The following is a 25537-nucleotide window of genomic DNA, read 5'->3' as shown; positions in this document are numbered from 1 at the left end:
TATGTATGATTGTCTCTGGCTTTCTTTCTTTTTTTTTTTTTTCTTATTACTCCCCCTGCCCCAGCCCCCCAATTAAATGTGTTCATGTAATTAATTGTGTTCATTGTATACATATAAGCAAAACTTGTTCTATGCATATCAGCAACTTTCCAAGACAGTAAAATGAAACAAGCTTTTGAACCTCTTTAATGGGCTGTTGTGGAGTCATTTTGCTTTCTATCCTATTACCTAGTTTCTTGGCTTTGTGGAGGGTTTATTTTCAAACCCAAGTTGCTTTACTTATTGCTGAGGCAGTTTCTCCTGTTTCAGGGCTGCTTCACAAGTCATTGAGGTAGCTTTAAGTACAGCAAGACAAAATTTGGAAAAGATTTGTTGCAAGGGGAATGAAAAGCTGAAGGTTTTTCCCCCTTAATGGGGGATACAAAACTACAGAAGGAGAATAAACCTGGACAAACCATAGTAGTTATTCAAGACATTATGTCCAACTGGTTTTGCTGCCATGAAAAGAAGTCCAGGAACCATCTGAAATTCTTGCCAGCAAAACAAAAATACCCTGAAACTAACCTTTGAATTTCACTGATATTCCCTGTAACTATGTTCACCAAGTATATAGCATAGCAGCTGCCGCTGCTTTGTAAATCAGTAAGAACTTTACCCATTGATTTCAAGCATTTATAAAAGTTCCTTTCTGGATCAGTGGAAAGTGTGTTCATGGGCTTATGCCTGTCCTCCTATAAACCTACCTTTAATATGTCAGCACTAGCCTATGCTTTGCAGAGATGCTTATTTTTCTTCAGGTATCACCTTCTCTGATGTCTCCCTTTGCTGTGTTATGACTTTGATTCCAAGTTTGAGGATTTACTGAGCAGTTTTATTGCATGCTTGGTGTTAAATCAACTATTCTACCCTTGCTTGTGATGAATCTGCAATTGAGCTCTGAGTTGCACTGATGCCTGGTGCTGGCACTTTATCCAAATGTATCATAGGATCATTTTCTCATAGATTTACCACCAGAATTGCTGGGGAAATGAATGCTAAACTTCCACCATAATAAATGGTTTTAGGGAAAGGAAAATAAGAGGGTTTTAGTACATCTTTCCATCTGGTTATGCTTATGGCCCTTTCTGACTATGAAATAACACATAGTGCTGTCATGATAGAATTTTCCATGACAAAACCTACTGGCAAAGCCTTAGTTTCTGCTATTGGAAATTATTACCTATTTCTAGTAAGTAAGCCATTTCAGACAGATTAATTATTCATATTGTTGAAATATTAATTGCACTAAGAAATCATCTCTGGAGAAGGTATGAAGCTTTGAAATATAGTAGGAGTTCAGTTTTGAGATGTCTAGTCCAAGAAAGTAATTAATAGGACTTACCTCTGTGGCAGGGCCAAATAGAAAAATGAAGATGTAAGAATCATATCAAGTAGTATTTTCTGAAGAGTGAATAATATTTTTGAAACTAATATATGCATTGTTTATTTCTCTACCCAGCTAATTCCCTGGAAATTATGGAGAGGAGATGAAATTCTCTTGTATGAAAGACCAGAAAGCCCCTGGCTATAAAAAGGTATCAAAATGTGTATGTGCCTGTGTTGCATGTTGGATTTGAGAGCCCTTGCAGAAAGACACAATACCTTACAAATTTCCCTAAAACACACGTTTGTGGTAGCTGCTGTTGTAATAGGCAGGACTTTGTAGTATCTGATAGCCACAGAAATATAATTCAATTCTCAAAAATCTTCCCTTTTATGTTTCTATATCAAAAACATTTTTAACAACAATAGCTTCCAAGGAGTACCTCTGAAATATCTCTCCACCCTTAACTCATTTATCCTATATCAGAGGAACCACATAGACCTCCTAATACCCAGCTGACCAGTTTTTAGTCTGAAGTTTCTTTCTAACTCTTTGCAGGATTTGAATAAAGGAGCTCAAATATGTATCTAATAAAAAATTCTATCATGGCCAAAGGAAATATCTTTTATCTGTGTTCAAATATTTTCTTCTGACCCACTTTCCTAGGCATCCATTAATTGGAGTATTTTTACAGGTGTTAAAGGGTCTGACTTTATTTTAGTTTTTTGCAAGCTCTAAATTGAAAACAAAGAAATAATCAACAGCCTGGTAATTAATGTGGAAATAGAAGTGGAACAGAACACTTAGAAATGTTGAATATGCTCAAAAAGAATGAGCAAATGATTTTGTCTGGCCTTCTCTTGCAATAGTCAAATTTCTGTTGTCCTTTGCGGCCCTTCTGTGAGTACATCAATGCCAGGTAGCTTTGTGCTTCCCTATAATTGATAAACTACCCTTCAATTTGCTTTTAAAGATATTTGATTGAATTCATGGTATTATATTGTTCCCTCATAAAACACATGCATGTAACTCCTTAACAGTAGAGAATAGTACATTTATGTAACAAGAAAGATACCATCTATGGTAGATTACAGAGTAATACACACATGGTTCAAATGAGGGAAAAAATCCATTGTTTACTAAAATTTTATATTCTGCAACAAATACCACATGAAACTTGGGTAGTGTTTTTAGGCTTCTGTGTCAAATGTCAGGGAGTAAAGTGGGAAGAATGCATGAATTGTAGTGGCAGAAAATCTAGTGTTACATGTCTTGTTTCTTGAAGTATGCCAAACATTTGTTTGTTTTCAGAAAGGGCAGCTGTAAAGCAGGAAGGAAGGAAAGAAACGCCTTCTCTGACTGTCTAGGAAGTCAAACTGAGGACAGCCCTAGGTATTCTGTGCATGTCACTATGTTCACGTGGATGTAATAAAGCTTTCCAGGCATGGATACACTCCAGACTTTCCTCCCCACTGTGCAGCTTCCTACTCAGTACATCTCCTGCTCAGCAGATGAGTTTTCCATTGCTATCAGCAATGTGGTGACGTGTACATGGCCACCATCAGCCCACCTATTCTGTGGAAAGTAACAAGAAAAGTCTTCATGCTATTACATTTCCCAAACTACTTAAAGCAGCTGTGAGGATTTTTTTTATTTGACTCCAAGTAGGAAACCCCCAAATATTTATTCCCTACCTTTTATTGCAAACATAAAGGTGCTGATAAAAAAAAAAGGTATTTTACGTTGTCTAATATGCTGTGTCTGACTTCAGGGTGAGAAGCTTGCCAAGGGGAGCAAATTTGGTTTTGCCTGGTAATTCTGTAGATTTAAATGCACTTGTAACAAATTACCTTGGAACAGGTGTGCATTAGAGAATGCATGGTCTGTTGAGAGAAGGTTCTGGAGCCATATATCTGCATTTTTGGGATTTGTTTTGGGTATGTAGCCAAAAATAGCTGCTGCTATGTGGTGGCTAAATAACAAATCAGCAGAGATCTAGAAACAAATTTTGAGAATGTAACTTACAAAGAGTGCTGAGCAAGGTGGGTGATACAGGTAGGTAGTAGAAGTGCAAGGAGAATTTCTCTGAATACAGTCAGATTCTGAAGGCAACATGACTGGGTTTGAGTTTCTTCTTTATGATCCTTGTGATACCATAGGATGTTCCAGGCTCCCACACTTGGCTTAGGTTCCTGGGTGCCCAGAGCACAAACTTCAGGCAGAGTCATAAACCAGCTTGAGGTTTCTGCAAGTGCATGCAGGGCTGGTTTGAATGCATACTCCAATCACTCTTTGTGTGTACAGCTGGAGCTGTCTTGCTGTAAAACCCATCCAGAATGCTGAGAAATTTGTGTGTGTGTGTGTGTGTGTGTTTTCCCACACATTAATGTGTGAAACAGTTGATACCAAGTGCTGCATCTCTGGTTAAGATCATATCCCAGTGAATGCAATGGAAGATGAACAACTTCATTGCTTATGCCTATATCAGGTTTAACTGAAATTTGTAAAACTGCTTAAAAAATAAGCACAGTAGACTGAAGTTGGTCTCAGTAAGATTATTATGTTTTCTATAAACTTTTTTAGATCTTACATGTGTATCTTGTTTAATAGCCTCTTATTCAAAAGTCAGCCTGTCCCACTGTAGAGACTGCAGAGGGAGCAGCAATACCTATCTTGCTTTCACAGTGCCTGTGGAAGGGTTCTGGTTGACAGTAGTGGAAACTCAAACTTCCTTGGCAAGGCCTTCATGCCAGTGGCTGCTGGGAAGGGCAAACCTTTTGCTCTGGCACTGTGCCTCTGCCCAGGGAACAAACCCATCCTGGTGCAGACTACAGCTCCTGGGGCAATTCCCGTGGCTGTCACCTTTCCTGGAGCTGCTGGTGAGGGGTTTGCTGCAGCTGGGAGAGTGGCCAATGCAGGGGGATCAGGGACTGCCAGCTTGGTGTTCCAAGCTATGCTGGATAGGAAAGGTCACACAAAAGGAAAAAATTTGTGCAAATTGCTGTTGGTAAGAGAGCAGGCTCCTGTTTAGTAGCAGACTAAGGAGGAGATACAAGACAAGTGAACAAATATTTATTCTGGTAGTTGAATGTGTGTTACAGTTGCTGTGAGGAGAAGGGCTTGGAGCAGACATCAGCTTGGACAGCTTCTGTGGGTGGAAATTCCTCAAAGACAGACACTTGCTGACGTTGCACACAGGAATCAATTTAGCATTCATTAAGTTCTTAGCTCTTGTTGTAGAAACCATTTTTTCCTAGTTGGTTTATTTGAAAACTGAAAACAGTTGAGTAGAAGGCCCCAACAGGCCCCAAAACTCAGAATGTTTTGGAAGTGCCTGTGGGATGATGCAAGCCCCTCCCTAGTCCTTACATTTGTTTTCCAGAGACCTGGGTTTATAAGAGCATGCCTGGAATCACCTCATCCTAACTATGGAAAGGGTGTGAAAAGCAGAAAAAGAAGGATCATGACTGAGAGCTTAAAGAAGTCAAAATGACTACACTTTGACAAGTGTAGTATTTACAAGTCAGACAAGGTAGTATTTACTTCACAGAAACTGCCCAATTCTAAAATTTGTATAAGGATGAGTCCTGAATTTTCATACATACTCGTGGAAGAAAAAAAATAAATGTGATATTGCAAGAATAGAAAAACAAATGTGAATTTGTAGTTCAACACATTAATTGTCATGCAATAATCTTGAATTTTAAATTGTAGGGAGGCTTTGTTTAACCATGCCTGTAGGTTGTATCACAGGAAACTGCGTTTCTCCCTGGCTATACTTAGTAGTAGATGTAAAGATACAGAAGTCAATTAGCAGTTAGTAAAGGCATAATTCAAAAAGATGCTTCTTTTTTTTTTTTTTTGGCACTGAGCATGCAATTGCAACATTTTGTAGTTAGCCACCCAGTAAAGCAGCCACCCCAAACTGCTGTTTGTAGTGCAGGTCAGTAAATAAGAAAACAAATAATCCATCTTAGTTGAATATGCTGTTGGTCTGATGATGAAAATCTGGAAGTGAGACAGAAAGTAAGCCAAAGAAGACAGTCTTCGCTGCAATGTAACATTACTTTAAACTATAAACTTCATAGTGAGCTTTTACAGTAGCTGTGGGAACTTTATTTGCCATTGCTTCTTGCCCAACTATCTGCTACTGTGCTTGAATTGCTTTAATTCCCCTCTTCCAGTGAATGCCTTCCATCTTATCTATTATCTAGAGAAGGAGAGTTTCACTTTGTTTTCCACATTTTTTGATTTGCAGTTACTTTCCAAAAGTAATGCACATTCTTGATGCAGGGCTTAGAGACCATCCGTAATTCAAGTGCAATTCTTGTAGTGGCCACATACTGAATTGCAAAAGCAGTCAGGAAAATAGCATGCTATAAACCACGTGCCTGCTATACTTGCTCATATTTCTTTATAGCAGAAGCTGCTGCTTGTTAGGGATCAGAGAAGTGAAATGTCCTGGCATCTCCTGCAAGCGGGGAAAATTGCAAACCTCGGCCATGCATCTGTTGAAGTAGCTGTGGTACTTAAATAGAGGTCTTGAAACCTTAATTAAGATGAAGTGAGAACTAATCAGTAACACTTGGCACTGATCAGGCAAACTGTACTTCATCTTATTTGTCGTGCTATTGCACTTCCTTCCCGGCACAGGCATTCAAAATCCTCAATAGTGTTTTCCCTACAAAATGTAGTCCCCTATGTGGTTCGGGATTTTAGTATTTTTCACTGTCTCAAATATAAAATAAAAAAACCAAAACCTAAGAAAAACCACAAGCTCAACTCTGTGTTCCAAAACCTCAAAACGTCACAAAACTAATGCTTTTCCATTCATGGAACTTGCAGAGCTTATTACTGTTTCCATGTTTTTTAAGGAGGTGGGGTTACAAAAGTTATCCAAAGTGTTCTCTTTGAATGGAGGCTTGGTGTGTTTCTCGCAATCAGGCTTTACTCATGTAAGCACAGATTTTTGAGGCAGTGCTAAATTGGATTTCTTAAGGTAACAGAAACCTCTTTGTTTGAAACCTTCAGTTCTAGAAATGCCAAAGTGCAGTTTAGAAAAAAGAAATAAGAAACATCTGGTAAGTCAGGATGCTGTCTGCATTGGCACAAAGATGCAATAATAAAGCCATTTTTTTCCAAGTCTATTCTTGCAAATAACATTATTACAAGAGTTCGCTGGCTGCAGAGTGCTTTATGGGAATGAGGACATGTTGCAAACTGTTTTGGTGCACAGAAAAGCTACACTTTGGAAATAGTTCTCTGTTGGCTCCTTGCATGAGAGAATAGTGAGGTTGGCTTGTAATTTGGGCAGATTTGTACATCTTGCACAGACATATTTGAGCTAGCAGCTGGTAGCAGAATTAAATGCTGTGTAAAATCCTAGTTTTTTAGTAGGTAAGAAAAGTAATTTCTTTACCATTGGGATCATCCTCTCTGGTGTGTCAGCCTGGGTGATATTCTTAGTAGTGAAAGATGGTGGCCTGCAAGGAAATGGTCATTACCTGTGTGTATGAAGATTGCACCCCAAACCTTAATTGCGCTAGACTCATTGATACACATTGGGCTCAATGCCCCATTGCCCAGTTTGTTCTGGGCAAGTAGCCAAAAATTCCTGGCACAGAGTGATTCTCTAGCCCACAAAATGGCATGTATAATAGTTGTAGCAGTTCAAGCAAGGTAAGCTCATGCCAGCCACAGTCTAAGCCCTTGCTTTCAGAATGAAACAACTCTTGTGCTTTTTCCAGTGTGCAAGCTCTGCTCATCCTGGCACAGATAATCCTAATACTGTTCTCACGAAAATAGGCAACTCCCTATTTTAGCAGCAGCTAAAATTATCTTGAGATATGACTGACATTTTGGAAATAGTGCATAGCAGAAAAAATACTGTGAATATTCTCTCACTTTCTTCTCCTGGCTTTAAATGTGTCCCTGGCATTTTTACTGTTTTTTTCCTTTTCCCTATAGTCATATTCTGCCGTGGATTGGTGCTGACTAGGAGGTGCTGATTTATCTTAGTGTCAAACTAGCAACTCTTCAGTGAGTTGTCAATCGGGACCTTTGCCCCCGTGTAAAATGGCTATGCTGGCACCAGATGTCAGTGTTGGTCTGTGCTAACTGGCACAGGGCAGGGCAGGTCTGAGCGTCCCCCTCTGCCCAGGGGCTGCTAGTGCCTCAACAGGCTGCATGGTGACAGCCTGCTTGGGAGGAGTCATTGCCTGCAACTGAATTAGAGATGAGAGCAGCTTTCTGATTAAGGGATTTTTATAAATAAAATAATTGCTTTAAAAAGTGATTTGATAAAGTGTATCAACAAAACAGTCATTTTGCTTAGTTAATATGAGCTGTTGTTATTTAGCCAGTTCTGGTTGTATTTTATGTGCTGTAACCATACTGAAGGTGCAGCCTGTGGAAATCTTCACAGGTTTTGCATTTATGCTGTGCTAATTGTTTACAAGCAATTTTTTTTTTTTTTTACTAGACACTGATGATATGGAGCAGGCTAAGATAAATGTATTAATTTTACCAAAATGCCTCATAACCTAAAGAAATAAATTGTCATTATTGTAATGAATAATAGTCCCTGATGTAATGAATGGTACAAATGATGCCAACTCAACCCATTGAAGCACGTGTGTTTGGGAAAACGGAGTTTGGATAAACTAGGAAGGCAGATGTTTTGAGGCCAGTGGCTGAAACTGATTTCTGGGTCAGATTCTGTGTTTCACCTTTGGGAGGATTGTAAAGAATTCTTGGCTTGCTGTGATCTAAGGGCTAAAAGAGCTTTTGACATAACTTTGCCAGGGAAAAGTTCCTCTGTGTAATGGAAGCAATGCTGGCTGGCTGTACTCTTAATGGCTGCAGCAATTGTAACCTGGTGCCAGCGTGTTTGGCCTGTACTGCTGGTAAAGGATGCCCTTTCTGCATAACAGGAGAGTCAGAGTTCAGGGTAAGAGATGCTATTTCTTGAGTGAGTCCCTCAGTTTTGAGGGGAGTATACAACCTAGTTTGGAATCACTTCAGTGAACCTAAGTAAAACCTCTCTGTGACTTGAATTGCCTCTAGAGGTTCTTGTTAATCTCTGATTATCAAGGAGAATACAGCAAACAGTACCTTCGCTTATATGTATCAAGTGGTTAAGATTTAATGTGATTGATATTAATATCTTATTGTTTAGTAGATCTTGATACATTTTTCTACTATTGCTACTATAAAACGGATACTTTCTACTATTAACTTATAAAATTGAATTTTGCATTAGGCTCTCAGAGAAGGGAGTAGGTGAAGAAAAGAAAAACAGTAACTTCAGCTTAGTAATACTGAAAAAAGAAATCTCTGGTAAGAGGGAATATCAACAGTGAGAGAATTGGAACATTGCTCTAATTGAAAGGAATGCTGAACTAATGTTTGTATTAGAATAAATTACTGGAAAAAAACAAAGTATGAAAACACATATCTACACCACAGAGTTGAAATAGATTAAATTTTAAGAGAACACAGAAGTGAACTGGAAATGTCCTGTTATTCTCCTAAGTTAGATTTGTAATAGAAATAAGAAAGTGGTCTTACCAAGAAATGTATTTCTTTCTTATCATCTCTCTTTTTTCATATTATCTAGAAAAAACAGGATAATGGATATTAAAAATAAGAGCTCCATCTGCCCTAGCATACATGCTTTGCTGGTTTGTACTCTTGTTGGAGAAATTCTAATTCATATTTTTGATATAACTTAGGGTATGAATGGTATGAAGAAAAAAAACCCTTTTCCCGTAATAGAGAACACAGGGTACTTCTCACCCTGCCATACCCCAGGATCTGAACACAGAGCAAAAGGACATAAAGGAATGGGAACACTGGAACTTTGGATGATATTGAAGTATTAGCAGGTGCTACTTCATGCTGACATCCTGTAAAAAGGAGGTCATGACTAACAATAGACTTTGACCTTTTTTGTGAGTTTATGTGAATATTTATATCAGGTCTTTCATATTTGTGTTTTGGAAGTGGGAATTCCAACAGACTTTGGCTTTTTGGAAAATATCAAGATTTCTTTCTTTTTTTTGGGGCGGTGGGGGGAGACCAAGCTCCACAAAGAAACAAAAAACCCCAGGAAAAGTAAGTTATAACATGTTATGGATGTAGTCACATACCTTCTGAAAACTCACCTCAATTACAGCACAATTTGTCTCACATCCAAAAGCCTGTTGTTCTGCAAGAAAAGTACAAAGTGTTTTATCAGTTATAGAGATTGCTTCTGGGATGTTTGCCTCCAAATTAATACTACTTGTACTCCATTTCACAGTACTAACTTAATTCACTTCTAATCAGTAAAGATGTTTTCTCTGACACTCCCTTTTTCAAATGAGTTTTTAGGTTGAAATATGCAGCTATTAATAAAAAAGGGTCTGGATATTTGTGTCATCCACTTAAAAGTTGTATTTCATACACTGTTTCATAAACTATCCTCACAAGAAGAAACCCCTTAGCCCTGCCCCAAACCCCTAACTGGGGCCATCTTTATAATTCCTGTCAATCTGGAGGTGCCTCAAATACCCAATAATATGTAGCCATGAGATTAATTCTAATTTTATATTGCTTAATCATCCTGTCTGCTTATTACTTAGTAGTTCTGTGATTCAGTCCCACCTGTCACATACACTTCTCTCTTACTATTTCCTGTTCTCACCATAATGCTGTTATGACATAATCTTTGCCTGGTACTTCTAAAGCCTTCCACAAAATCAAATTAAGTCATCAGTTATTTGAGTATGTTCTGACAGGAGGAATCTAAAATATGTTAAAGCTGTAATAACTTGGTTAAAAAATGGAAATACTGGTCTATTTTAGATATGTGTAGAAGCCAAAAAGTAGCCACAGCATACGTTACAGTTTATTACACTTGAAGAATTACAACCAGTTAGTGTATTTCTAGCTGTGTAGTAAGACTGCAAATCAAATGCTCTATTTACTCAAATATTCCTACTTGGTGGTAGTAAGACCAACTGATGTTATGGAAATGGTATGTTAATAATGCTTTGAGAGAAGAAGTAATAGCTTGAGCATTTAAAGGGATTGTCTTTCTTTAAGGATCTTTGTCCTGATTTACTGAAAAAACTGAAGAGCTTTCATTTGTGTGGGTTTTATGTGTTTTATCCAGGGGAAAAAAGTTGTCATCTTCTAGCTCAGTGACGCTGATCCAAATCCTACTGAAGTTTAAGAACTTTCTAGCTGTTTCTGTAGGTTTTGGCATCAAGTTAGAAAAGAATATCCTTTTGACTTTCATACAAGTGAACTACTTGTGTCTCAGATCATAAATCTAACCACCAGTGGAAGTCAGACAGAATTCCTCTTTGCAGGCACTGAGCCATTGTCTAGGATTTTTGCACGCACTCTTTCTTCTTGTGTGCAAGTAATGACTGAGCAAGACTCAGCTTTCCAGAGGTTAGGGCTGATGACTCTCTTCTTCCCCATTCTTTCTTCAGGGAGCAGACAGTTCTCCTTCCCCAAGGTTGCCCAGCATGGTGTCCTTGCAAGAATAAGAAGAATATTTAGCACAATTTTCTCACATTTCTTCCTTTAGTGAGTTCTGTGCTTTATTTTCCTTGTACTAGATTTACTCCAAATTTTTCATCATGAGCTCAGAGTTTTACTTAAATTGTACATCTGTTAAATTAATCTATTTGTGTGTGGCAGACTGCTGCAATGATTAATATTTCCCATCTTGGGGTAGACAGTTGATGCAAAACACAGAATAGTATTTTCAAAGCTGCACATTTTTAACTAAAATCCTATTAGTCATCTTTTCTAGACAAAAATGAAGGGTCATGTCTACACTCAAAGTGAGGTTAGTTTAAAAAGCAGACAGAAAAATCATGTAAAAGCTCACATCATTTTCAGAGCATGCATTTATATACGTAGCTTTAAAAAAATTCCAGGGTGTGAGATTTTTTGTTTCTGGAAGAAAATACAGATGTTCAAACTCCAGCATTACCCACAGCACTAGTCATGTTTTCCAGGTTGGCTTCCTAGAGGGACTGTGGCTTTTGGTCTTGTATCTCTGGGATTCCTCTTGAGCTACATCAACATCTGGCATAGTGATTTTATACAGTTTTGTTATTACTTTCCCCATTTAAAATATATACACGATGAAAATGTTGCAGCATGGTGACATATGTTATCATACAAAGGAAAAAGGTTGTGGCTGCACAACGTCACCTCTGCTTTAATGGTTAAACATGAAGATTTAGTCAGGGGAGGATAGAGACCTTGGTCATAACTTTAATTTTATTTTTCTCACCTCTGAATAAGAATCTTCATCAAACACTAAAGAGTGATAAGACAGGCATCTGAATCAAGCAGAGAGAGCAGTCTGTGGAGCCATGCAGGTGCCAAGAAAATTCTCAATCACAGCTCAGTGACCTTTAGCATGGCTGCTGTGGTCCAGCCCTCCCTTTAGCAGCACTGAAAAAATGCCACTGAGAGCAGAAGGTTTCAAAGAAGGGAAACTCAGTCATGGTTTTTGTTCATTCTACTTAAGGATGAAAAACAGGTAAATAACCCATGTGTTGCACAAAATTGAGTTTTGAGAATGAAAATAATACCCAAGATTAATTTGGGTCAGATAGGAGTGTGATAAAATCAGCTGACAAAAAGTTACTCCACGCAATTACAGATTTAATCACTTTTGATCTGTCCTTCTACATGTTATTATCTTGTAGCACCCAAATTGAAGGGTTTTGTCTTCAGCCTTAGATTGCTCATAAATAAAAAAAAAAAATTGATGCGCTGTATTTCCACTGCCTTTCTAAATCCCTCCTTTAAAACTGTGGTTTTGATACATTTAATTTTATATGGGGCCTGTCCTTTATGATGTCATGTAAGGTAATTTCTACTATTTCTGCCCAGTTTCTGTCAGAGTTTCCTTAGTGTGTGGTTCCATGTGCTTACAGATACAATTAGCAGAGCTGCCAGAGCTGTATCTGCCTGTTATTAAAGTGGCTGGGCTGCACACAAAGTCATCTTGCTGGGGCTCAGGGACCAGGGGTTTTGCAGGACTGACTCAGAGTCAGTTTGAACTTGATAACTTCTAGAGATACTGGTCAAGAAAACATGCCTCTGCTAGGCAGATTAAATGTTTCATTTTTAAATTATGGAAGAGGAAAGTAGTAGCTAGCCAAAATTCTTTGTTCTAGTTTAATTGTATTTAGTGTATTATATAATTAAATTAAATAATCTAGTGCCTTAGGGGTAGACTTCAAAAATTGATTTAAAATTAATAATAAAGAGAAGTAATAATTAGTGCATTTAACCTAAGACTGTCCCATAATCCAAAGCTGAAGGGATGGGTGTATAATACTAAATTTTGTCTACTCCATTTTTTATCTCATCAAGTAGTCCTACATAGCTGTCTTTTTCCCTAGTCTGAAAAGGGTAATTGGAATTCACCACTTCTGTGGAATGAAGGGGGGAGCTGAATTCTGAGCACAGCAGTAAATGTAACACTACCTATATTCCTTCCTCGCAAGGAATACCCGTGACCCTGTAATTCAGAGAGGGATGGCCAAAGCTGTCTATAAACAGTCATAAAATATTAGTCCCACATGCTAAACCTTGATATTTTCTTTGTTAAGAATGCATGTGATTAAATCAATCAATAAACACATTTTGTATTCCCAAATTCTTCTAGCAGTTATGCCATTGTAATATCTTGCTTCCTGCCCTGTGCTTACATTCTCAGAGCTTTCAGAGTACAGCACTGACTTCTTACTGTAGCCTCTAAAGTTTGCCAGAATTTCTGAACTGTAGTCATCTTTGTAGCTGCAATCATGGCAAAGTCTCTTGTCTTGTGCTCCCCTGAGAGTGCCTCTTATTGGGATTCTCGGAAAATAAATCAGTGACTGTTTCAGCCCACGTTCTAGCGAGAGGACGACCTCTGTATCCCTTTGGATAGCTCTGAAGTGACTCACAAGTCTTGTCCAATCCTGGCTTTCTTAACATTTTTCCATTCACTTCAGTTGCAGTACAGTGTTTTTTCTGCACTTCAGCTCTAAGAACATGAGGGAATTCTATTTAGCATACATTAAATTAGCTGGCTAAATCTGTGCCTCTTACGGGGTTCTTCATGTGGCAGTTCTTTTCCTTTTCCCTGCCATGAGTTTCTGTTGGATGAGGTTGGGTGCTGAGCAAACCAGGCGGGCATCTCTGGCTGGCCCTTGGCTCTGTGTGCCAGGCTATGCAGTGTGACCTTTCTCTGGCACTCCACAGATTGCTGCCATGCTCAGCCTGATTTAATTTACAGTTTGCACAGATTTTATTTTGGAAAAGAAATCTGGCCATGCTGATGTGTGGAACAATGTATTGACAAAATCTCTGTGTTGCACTGTGGGAAGTGAGTGATCTGTTTGCAAAAATGGACAACCCAAGCAAAGTATGCAGCCAGGACATGAGATTTTTAAATGTACAAAAACCTACCAGGAATATAGTAGACAACAGACTGAGAGTTAGTTCTCATACACCATTTCCAGTAATAACCCTCAATTGAGAACCAGTTACAGAAAAAAAATGTTTCATTACATGTACTACCTCAGCACAGATAATGAGACCTTGGGGGCTGTGGGTTCACCACTACCAGGTTTCTGTAACTAGGAAACCATGGCAGCAGCATTGGCTGCCCACATTTTGGGGAGGTAATGGATTAGCATTAGCTAATCCATTAGTAGTAGCATGATTCTACAAGATAGCTTTGTCCAATTCCTCATCAGAGCTTCCATAAACTGTCTCTCAGTTTATAATACCTTGTAATTTACTCTATCAAAGAGCATGGTTTCTTGTAAGAAGTAAAACTGAATTCTTTGATATTACATAAACTATGAAAATGTAGAATTTTCTTTGTATTTTTCTAATTTTGGGAATTTATTGTAAGCATTGTACTTTGGCAGACAAACAACCTGAGATTTACAATCTTGGGATGATTAAATGCAGGTTATTGAAGGTATTTATCCATGTTAAGAGTCACGTTAGGTGTCTAAGGGCAGATATAAAAGACATGTAAACAAATAACAAAATGCTGCTGTTTGAATGCTTTTTTCCTCCTCCCTCTGAAAGACTTTATAAATGGTGAAATGTCAATTCTAGTTTTGTTCTGGTTTTGAACACAGCAGGAGTGCTGTTGGTTGGGCTGCACCAATCGCCTGCTCTTGCACAGAACCTGCCCAGGTCTGTGTGGGCAGTCAGGCTGTAACATTGATGGCAGGTTTGGGTTTTAGTCCCTTCACTGTTTCTGGCTTTTTCCCAGCCTCAGTTGCTTGGCTGTCCTGTCCACATTGCAGACAAAATCCTGTCAAAGCCAGATTTAAAATCAGGCCAAGTTCCATGTAAAATACAATATCCATCTTCTGTGACAGAGTTTAGCAATAACGATGATGGGTTTATTGTGTGATATAAATGCAGCAAGTCTCTCAATCCAAATCCTGAAAGTCTTCCTCTGTGCATAAACATGTCTATGCAAAAATCATTACAGAGGCAAATGTTCAATTGAAAACAAAATCTGTAATTTAAGTGTAATATTGTAACTGGAAATTTTAATCAGCAGATTTGATCTACTTGGCAAGAAAGAGCTATTTTGATGAAGATTGGATCTGAGTGATGGAGTCCATTCTGAAGGAGAGATTGTATGCAGTAAGTAGCAGAAATATTTTGTGATTCTTATTTGATGCTTAAAATATTTAAGACTCCATATGAGTGTGCAATAGAAATGCTTTTATAGAGGCTGAGTTACTGATGCTTAATACTGCTGGCTTCTGGAATGGCTAGAGCTCGATTTCTCTAAGGAGTTACCTGCCTTACATTGTTAAGATTAATTTGGCTTTTTCTTTTTCCTCTTTCCCAGTTAATTTTATCTATTTTAACACATTTAACAAATTGTTGCTTTATGACTTCACCGAGCTGAATCCAAGGGCACTGATGCCTTTCTGTATTTATAGTACCTACTGCATTCTTGCAGCTTTCAATTCCACATGGTGGGTGAAAGAGAAGAGTCACCTACTGGGAGAACTGCTAAACAAAGCCAGCTCTCAAAGGTGGTTAAAAATGAAGATCTGAAAACGATTCTAAAATACAAAGCTTCATTTCATTATAACAGCCAGCATTAAATTTCATGTGTTCCACTATTAAATGAGGCTGTGATAAACCCTATCCTTTTAGAATTTGTCCTTTTTTAAATGCTAGAGGTTATTTGAGGGATTGTTTTTTTCCAACAGGATTACTTAGCAAACCCATGCCTGAAGAGTGTGTCTTGTTAAGAATAATTAACTGCTAAGAAAAGAAAGCTTAAAAAAGATACAGCAACCCATTATAGCACACCGTTAATTCAAAAGCTGGCTTTACATCTGTAACTGAGTACATTTCTATGACTATTTTTCACAGTAGCCAAGAAATAGGTGTTCACTTGTTAGCAAAAAGAAATGTTAATGATAGCTGTGAATCATCCAGATTGTTAAGACGTTAATTCACGAACCAGGTACTGCTAGGTGGAGTTGAAAAATTGTGCCAGGGACTGCCGGAGCTTTTCCACAAGCATCGAGGAGAAACCTTCTCCAGTAGCATGCAGCCGTGTCAACTGGAGCTTCACGGTAGGTGAATTGTTGCCCTCACAAAGAGCTTGAGGAAGTAACCCTTGAATGTGCTGTCTCTGACCTGGACTTCTAAATGTGCAAAATGTTAAGGGAAAGAGCAAAATGAATCAAGTGCCAAGTGGAGGAGTTGATCTCTTTGCGTTCCTGAGAAGTGATCAAGATAGCTGCATTGCTTATGTAATTTGCTTGCTTTAAAAAAAAAAAAAAACACCAAAAAACAAACCATAACAGCAACAAAAAACAAACCGTAACAGCAACAAAAAACCCCCCAAAATCCACCACCTGAATATCTGTCCATTCACCAGATTTTTGTGATGTTTGCCCTCATAGAGTTTATTTATGACAGAATGAGGATCTGTGTTTTCAAACCTTGCTGGCATGTATTTTCCAGAAAAAAAGTAAATTGATAGCTATTAAGTAGAGGCGTGAGAGAAATTGCTAAAATATTTCCTTTTATGTTTTTGAAATAATTATAAGAGTTTTTCTGTAAAATTCTACTTTTTTTCTCTTTTTTGGGTGGGATTTCTACTTATGTGATAGGACTGGACCACTTGGTAAAAAATACCAAGTCCAGAAATCTAGAGGAATGTTGGTGATGTTGTGACCAAGTCAAGATAACTGAAAATATCAGTTCTGACCTTGTCTGTCTTTATTTGAACCAACAGAACTCTTCTGAGATGTCAGTTATGGCTGTGATAAATCTTGAGGGGGGAAATTTTTATTGTTTTCTATTAAAGATTTTGAGAGCAGGGTCTTGCAGGCCAATTCCTGAAGCTTTTTAATCAGAGATATGCCACACAAAACCCCACAGGTAAATTCCCTGTGCCTCTGGAGCTGGTGAATCAGTCAGGATTTAGAAAGAACACTAAGGAATCAGTAGTAAAAACTATAACATCAGTAACTAAAAACAGTAACATTTTTCTGTATGTGGCACCATTTACTAGTTTTTGAAAGTGTAGTCTAAAATGCCTCTTTGAGTTTCTTTGTGCAGGCCTGTGTGGTATTACTTAACTGCATTTACCCAAGAAAAATTACTTTACCAGTAGAATATCCTGGATCAAAATGACATACCTGTTTAAATAGAGTTTTGTAAGTTATAAAGACATAATTGGGCATTTTATATGAGCGGTGCCTAAGAATGGTTGTGTTTTATTAGTTCTGAAAACAGTAAAGCTTGCACAAATTGTTTGCATTAGCCTCTGAAGTCTGTGTTCTTAACATCCTGAATTCTGCTTTGGCTTACTGGCTTTCTGACAGAGATGCTCTCTGGAATGATTAAAGAATGGTAGCAACTACACTTGAGCCCAGGTGCTTCAGTGAATCCAGGTTTTGGTACATGGTTTTTACAGCTTCCACAAAAAGTGTAATATAAAATTGGCCAGAATGAAGAAGTCTCGTTTGTAATATCACTCATAGTAACGTAGTCTTTGCCATTTCTGCCTGCTAGAAAACTTGTAGGGTTAAAATTGTATGAATTTGTTTTGTATTTCTATAAAATTGATCCAAAAAGTCCAAAGTTTATGCTCATAAAGTATAAATTCATGTACTTTTGTTCCCTCTCTCATCTCATGGAAATTCTAACTTAACAGACACTTAAAGCATTGCAGAAAGTCACTATGGGACTGATGCTTTTCCATGCTGCACAGATGTGTGGGGTTTTTTTCTTAGCTGTGATTCTCATCAGGTAGGTTGGACTCTAAGTTATGTAGCAGAGTAGAAAAGGGAAGAAGCTTGTGAAAGAGAGACAGCGTCTAAGACCAAATCATAAATGGAAAGGAGAAGAGAAACTCTGTTATCTTTAAAAAAAAAAAGTTGGGTTTTTTTTCACATAACCATTTCCTCTGTATTTGTTAGACTATAATTTTCACATTCTCTCACATGATGTTTTACTGAAAAGTCATATAAAACATGATTTTTTGGTTTTGGGAAATTTTATTCGAAAAATTAGGGGTTTGCTTTTTTAAATAGATAACTTATTTCTAAAGCACTTCTGAATTCTACTGCGTTTTATGAGGAAGACTTTCACAGCTGTATAGTAAGGTGTCCCCATTCAAATCCAACTGTAGTTGAACACTGAACTCCCATTCTTTGAAAACTTCCCAGAGTACACCTGAGTATTGGGAAAGGGCTGCATGGCTCCCTGCAAGCTTGTGCAATGAGTGGAACATTTGGAAAGAGGTTTGTTTGTGGCTTCTAAAAGCACTGTATGTGAAAATGAATAATAAAATGTGGTGAAGGATCTAAAACTATTTGAAGAATTACACTGATGAAAAATGATGAGAGAAGTTCTAAAGAGAGGAACAGCCAAAGAAACCTCTAGCAACAACAAAGTTCTAAATCAAATGCAATGCTGATGTCAGTGTTCTATAGTTTTAATAAAGTAAATGCATGCATCCCACACTCCCCCAAAAAACCCCAACCCAAACCAACTTAAAACTGAAGTTCTGTAGTGTTGTAAATCCATGAAATGCTATTTTTAATGTGAATATAAAAACTTGTAGTGGCTGAATCATGAGTTCCCCAGTTTAATGGATTTATAAGCCAACAGAATATACTTCCTAAAACTCTGAGGTACAATTGCTCTTTTTAGATTAAGCTGACAAACCAACAATTTTGCCTGTTTATTAAGGGTTTTGGTTTCACGTTGGATTAAACTATGAACAGACTGTTTCCCTGAACATCCTTGGAAAAGTGAAATTTAATAGATACTCTAAAGTGTATTTTTTGGGTGAAAAGGTTTAATAAATACTCCATGCCTTCAGGAGAAGAATACTGCAAAATGAGAAGGGCAGAGAGGAGAATGCAGCAGTGAACACAATGCCAAATCCCAAAGAAGCAGTGCTTCCCCCGTGCCCCTTCTTGGCAGTGGTATGGGAACTGTTGTCACCTTGAGGTTCTTCTCGCTTACTGGGTGACATTTGCTATAAACTAACTTTATAGTCATCAGAGGAAAAATTTTAAAAAGGCACATGTAAATTACTTTATTTTCCTTTCACATATTATGTATTAGTAATTACACTCTCAGAGTTAAGATGTGAATTAAGTTCCTTTGATACATTGCATTGAAAACCCATATAGTCAGTGGTCTCAGGGCTTTCTGCTGCCTGGCACTTTGCCCTGGCTCATGTTTCCATAGATACTCTAGAGACAAGTAAAAGGACACCTTTCCCTCAGTCTGTGAAAAGCTGATGGAGCACTGCTTTGGTATGAAAGACAAAGACCTGGCTATGAATTATGCAGTGGAAACTATATGGGAGAAATTAATACTCTAGGTATGACTCCCCTTCTGCTGAGTCTTGGCAGTAGTTCCAGGTTATTGCTGTGCAAAAGTGCTGTATGTTACTGACAGAGGGGAAACTTCAAGGCCCCATGCAGGTCTGGAATATTGCTTTAGGAAAAGCACTAGAAAAATTTGGTCATGTCAGACCAAGTAAAACAGTAATGAAGGAACCATAACAGGAGCAGCAAAAACATTTGCAGGGTCTGCCTGCCTGGTCCTCTCTTGCTACTCTTCCCTTTTGCTCCTGAGCACCTGGTAGCAGTCAGTACTTGTTGATTTTGTTTGTGCAACTGCTGCTCATGTTCTGATTAACTTAGGAAAACAAATTAAATCTCCAGAAATTAGGATGAAGTGTTCCCACAGACAGCAAGAGTGGAGTTTAAAAGTGAGGACTGGAGAGGCTTTGACAATTCCTGTCCTGACCTCCTTAATGCTTTATCTGAACTTGTCTCTGAGTTGTTCAGCAGTTTGGGCAAAGATTGATTTATGATACATACAATGTTCAGCAAAAGCTGCACTGAAGTCATGAATGGATAGGATAGGATTTGCTTTTGTGATGGCATTATAAAAATAGCACTGTTGGCAAGCAATTTGAAGAGTCTCGGCAACATGAACAGCCTACTATAAAGGCTTTCTGATTTGTAAAATACTTTCTGCTCCATCAGGCTTAACCCTTTGGTGACTGTATACATGTAGCACTTGACAGATACAGTGATGGGATCTAGCAGCAGACAAGGCAAGAGGGACATAAGGTTAAGATATTATAAAGTCAGAGGTACTGGTATTCTAAGGATGTGAGGATAAATTATTCATCTAAGTAGCATACTGCAGATTAAGTGTCCTAAATACTTGTGGGTTTTTACTAAATATTCTATAAATACATATAATATTTACATATATACATAGAATTGAAATACATGTGTGTTTCATGCTTTAGATAAATTTTTCATGAATATTAACTAGATTTGCAGTCCAGAAAATATTTGGACCTAAACTGTTAATAAATGCTGTCCCAAGAGCACTTTTTTTAGAGAAAGCTTTTATGTAAGTTGGAAATGCCTTGCTGTTAATACACAACTGCATACAGAAAAGTGACATTACAGGTAGGTCTGTAAAAGAGCATCTGCAAGCAGTTTGTGGCCAGCTCAGGTTGCAAACTTCTATTTGTTCCCAGGGATGTCACTTCTTGTAAAAACACTGAAAGAGCTTTGCTCTAAAACTTTGGTTTCTCTACTGCATTTTTAATCTAAGTAAAAGATGTGTCTTGCCTGGAAGTAGCTGATAAGATGTTTATTTATAGCTTTGTGTTGTCTGAGCTGCTCCTGAATTGAATTGAAGTCCATTGCAATTTCCCTTGTAGCTCTTAAAGAATAGTGAACTGTTGGTTTATGTTTCCTTAAAATGCTGTGTGAACAGTGCCAGCTGAGGAGATGATGGTTGAATATTCCAGTTGCCCCAGGCAGCTGCGGCTGCTGCCTCAGCAGTTATCCCAAGCCAAGTCGTTTGTCTTTGTGTTCAGTGAGCTATGGCTTCTTTCTCTTTTCCAGTATATTTTGGACTTTAATGTGCAGCTTTTTCTGTTCCTTTTTTATTAAAGAATCATGAATTGCAGAGCTACTGTGCTGAGAAAAAGAATGGCTGATGTCCCAATAAATGCAAGGTGGCTGAGGCAGGCAGGGTGTTCCTCCAGGGCCAGTGTGGGGAAGGGAGCTGCAGGCAGTGCAAGTGCTCCTGGCACAATGCAGCACAGAGAGGGCTTGGATGAAGAGAAGTTTACTGTATAATCTACATTAAGGAGGAAAACTTTCTCCATAGATATTGTTTTCCTATGTAATCGGATAGATTGTCTTCTCTGGCTGAAAAGCAGAAGGCAGAAAACCACAGTTTATTATAACAGAGCAAGTCAGTGGTTTCAGGTTCTATGAGCAGGAAAACATACATTTCTGGAGGAATATCTTATTGCATAACCTCTGCTTAGCAGCTAAAGGAGAAAGTGAGCGCTTTCTCCAAGCTAACACCCACTCATGACATGCCTTTTGCTCCAATCCCAGAAGCTCACGAAATAACCATTTACTTTGTACAAGTTTTCCATGTGAGCTGAAAGAATAGCTCGGCTTTATGATTGCAGCTATTACTTTCATCCCATGTCAAAGCTGAGTTCCAAAAAGGTCTGTGTTTAGTCTCCACTGAATGAAAAAAAGTTCACCGCTCCTACTGAAAACTCTCATCTTTTCCAAATAGTTTCTCTGTGAAACAGAAGATGTGTCTGGGCAGTAGAGGTGGCAGCAATTATGCTATGCTTTGGCTACAACTGGAATTTGCAGAGAAATGCTCTCTGTCTGGAAACCAGGCTGAATATTCCTTCACTTGAGTAACATGCCCATGAAAAGGCAGGATAACAGAAGGAAACCATGTCCCCTGTGTGTGTGCTCCCTGCTTAGGGATGCACATGAGCAAAGCCTGAGGAAAATTCCAAGTGCTTTTCTTTCATGAAATGTTTCCTGCTTTATGTATTAGCTATTCCTCTTTATTTATACACAACTAAACCACTTGGTGGAGGATATTTAATTAGGAAAAAAAGAGTCAATATTGCACCTTCATTTTTTGAGTATTTTATATTAGTTTCTAAGATCAGAGGTGCAGGCATTTTAGAATAAAGATTCTTTAGAGTTTTAAAGGAATATTAATTCAGTGGGATTTTTGTTATTTGAAGGTAGTAAGGAGAATGACCATATGGTTGTGAAAAAAATTTTAGGCTATTCCAATCTAAAAACTGGAATCAAAACTGCATTATGTCCTTACTGTTCTTCATACTTGTACAGAAGCAGCATATGAAGCTCTTGTCTTAGAGAGGGTGGGAGTTTTACACATACCTCCATCAGGTACAAATAGGTCTGCAAAGAACAAAGCAGAGGAAATCAGTCCTGGTTGCTCAGTGCTCTTTAACAGCTTTAGCATATGACATGCAAGTTCTCTGTCTGCTTTTCAGAAGAGAGGAGTTGGTTACAGCAGTGCCCTGGCCAGATTCCAGCAGGGAACTCCAGCACTCTATCTGCCAACTCCCTCCCGCGGTTACAGATGGGTAACTCTTGCCTAAATAAAGCATCCACCCACTGCAGACTCTGTCCTGTGCTCAAGTAAATGCAGTATGCACAGTTTGTGTCTTCCTGCCTATGTCTAAATAATCTCATTAGTGTGACAACACAGCAGCTTCTCATTGTTGTGTGTTACATAGCATGGATGTTTGACCCCCACCAAATTTTCTGAAATGCAGAATTATTTTCTTTTTTTTGAGCAGGATTTTGGCTTTGGAGAATTTTTTTACTCTCTGTCAAGTTAAATACTGAAGAGGAAGTTGGCAGAAATTTCTTTTGTAACAATGTCTAGAAGTATCAAGTGCAAAATGAAGTACCATTATATTGGAGCTGGCAATCTCCGTGAGAGAAAGTGGAGAAGGCCTGGCATCTCTCAGCCTGAGGATACTGGAAGGAGGGAAACTTCTCTCTCCAACCAAGAGTAGGATTTAGGTTTTGCAGCAGACTGACTTTTGAAGACATGCTTCAAAGAAGCAGTCTTTGTAATTTTACAGGAAATCTTTATATTGCTTCTCATGCAGAAACCAAGACGTATGTTTTTAGCAGGATGTGATTGAGCATCTTTTCCAGCCCTGGATCTTGTCTTTGCTTTGCTTCTAAACAGGCTCCTTTGAGCAAGAGACAATAACAAAGAAACTATACAACAGCCTCCCAGGAAGGACAATGCTTGTTTTAGTGAAAAAAAAGAGGTGTGGTTTAACAGAGGCACCTGATTTGAAAGATCTTTGCAGGCAGGGGCATGAGGCAGTGTTAGTCTGACATGATGAATATCCTGGGTCAGCAGTTGTGTTGCCTATTCAGTTTTGCTGTCTACAAACCAGAGAATTTAAGCCAGTTTATCCTGACCATTAGTGTTAAGTATATGGTAATGCAGGCATTTTCTGTTTCCAGAATAAGCAAATGTCTTTACTTGATGCTGAAAGTATATTTAAGATTACTGTTTGAATGTATGTTTCTACCATAACGGAAATATAAAAATTATAGAACCACTGCCATGCTGTGGCTTCTAGAGTCTTTGTAGTTGAATATAAGTGAGGGAAATGAAATTCCTTACCTCTAGTTTTCAATAGATTTTTTTTTTCCCATATCCCCAATTGCTCTTTGGCAGTCAAATTTGCAAACAGATTTCTTTGGCATATGTGCTTCTGGCATAACTGTATGTTGATAATCAATTTTACAACAGAATGAAAATAAGAAATAGCTGATGGTAATTTAATATTTCCTTGATAATAAAAGGGTTATTCAGTATGTATTTTTGTACCCTAGCCCCAGATTTAAGTTAATTGTTGCAGAATGCAATGATTTATAAAGTTTTGTCAGTGTCAGAAAAATGAACAGTAGTTCAAAATCTGGGCATATCAGATGCAAGTAGGACTTTTACAGTGATAGGATTTCACCCTTGGATTATGCTGAGAGTTCTCACTCAAGAGATGTCTGAAAGCTTAAGCAATTTATTTATTTTTTTTGTCTACTGGAAAATGAGAAGTTGTTTCAGGCTTATGTCATAATCCATCTGAGTGGGTATGGAAGCAGGCAAGTTCCAAAATCACTTTAAATTAAAAATCAGGCAAATGATAGTTTGCGTTCCCTGCAAGCAAAAATTTCTCAGTATCCAAATATAGCTTTAAAATACATGGCCCCAAGGAAGGATTAGTACCATCTTATGATAAAAATGATTAAATAGAATAATCTATTTGAAGTTCCTCTGGAATTTGCCACTCCTATATTTGTACACCTTTAGCTACTCCTGGAGGAAAGTGAGTGAAAGGAATTTTCCTGATATTTGTATTTGCAAACTTCTTTTCTGAGAGCCAAGGAGTCTTAAATTACTCTAAAATTTATTTGGAAAATGAGAATGTGAATCTATAATCTTTTTTATATTTTATCATATTGCTGATGAACTAAATATTGTGACATTTCAACAGCAAACCGAGAGAAGCTGTCAGTCTTGTAATGCAGTAGAAGATTTGGTGAACTATTGTGTGAATGGTTTCTGTTTTGAATCTTCAGTAAAATGAGTGTGAAGAATACTCAGATTGAATTTACATTCTGAAATGGAGTTTCATGGTGAAGGGAAGGATAAAACATACAAGGGCTATCCTCTAAGCAACATTCACAGAGCAGAAGTATGAGAAGAAAAGAATTCTAAAATGTATCAGTTTAATCTCTGGGTTCTGAGAGATGTAGCAGGCTGTGGATCAGGGTCTTGGCAGAAAATTAATGCATTTAAAACTTAATGGGAAAATATGGGGGGGGCAAGGCATCTGCAATGAATGTTTAGTGAGTTGTGTATGGTGGTGTTTTGGTAGATGATGGCGCCATGTGGCTCAATGCATCTTCTCCCTCCCTCATTTGGGTGATTCCTCATATCCCCAGCACTTTTGTTTGAACAGTTATTGTTGTGGAAATCAGCAGGTGAGCAGTTCTGTAAATGATTGGTGCCACAGTGACGGTCTTTGGTTCGGATGTGGAATTTTTGTGACTGCTAAAGCTGTTGCAGCTATGGGCACACTTAAGGGATCAGGAGGTTCTAACTGTTTACTTGATAGATACTGCCCTGATACTTCATTCGGTTTGCATGTATTTATATGCACGTGTATAACTATGTAGGCATAAGAGTCTACATATTCATATACAGTGAGTGAATTTCATGAATGGAAACTTCTAATTTGGCGGCATATTAGTAAAATGACTGGGAATTAAGGAGATTCTGTCAGGACAGTATTTTAAATTTAACCAGACATAATACTAGTGACATATGTCATGTTGATAATGCTAAAAAATAAAATTTATCTTTTATGAGAACAGCCTCAGTTTGAACAGGTATAGATCAAGCTTCTAGTTTACTTATCCTAATTCAGAAAGACAACTTAAAGTATGTTTCAGCCTCCAGGGCATCTTTTGATGGATAGTTATGACAGTTTATGTACTAATAACACGTGTTCACTAGAAAATAATTTTGAAACCATAGATCACCTATGTAGTCATCCCACAATTTAACTTACAGTCACTGTTGGAGTCAACTATATTTGAATCATGAGCCTACCAGTCAAAATATATATGTTTCTTTACAAAACCTCTGGATCCCCTTGTCTCCCCAGAATTACTTTATTTAGGTACCTAAATAAGCTGACATCTATTTTAACCCAGTTAGGGTAAATTACAT

At 38.0% G+C, this 25537-nt stretch overlaps 1 protein-coding gene across 1 annotated transcript in view; it reads left to right on the top strand.

Moving 5' to 3' along the window:
- The first annotated feature begins 1498 nt into the window (after positions 1-1498).
- COL5A2 (collagen type V alpha 2 chain) overlaps positions 1499-25537 on the top strand; it is a 141827-nt gene continuing 117788 nt past the window's right edge. The window contains exons 1-2 of the mRNA XM_085065983.1: positions 1499-1574; positions 14955-15040. The gene's annotated coding sequence lies outside the window, so the exon portion shown is untranslated. The remainder of the gene's footprint in view (positions 1575-14954; positions 15041-25537) is intronic.

This window comes from Lichenostomus cassidix, chromosome 7 (assembly GCF_008360975.1).
Source record: "Lichenostomus cassidix isolate B80296 chromosome 7, HeHo_3.0, whole genome shotgun sequence".
Lineage (NCBI taxonomy): Eukaryota > Metazoa > Chordata > Aves > Passeriformes > Meliphagidae > Lichenostomus > Lichenostomus cassidix.
Note: the sequence above shows the minus strand (reverse complement) of the source record. Positions and strands in the feature narration are given on the sequence as shown.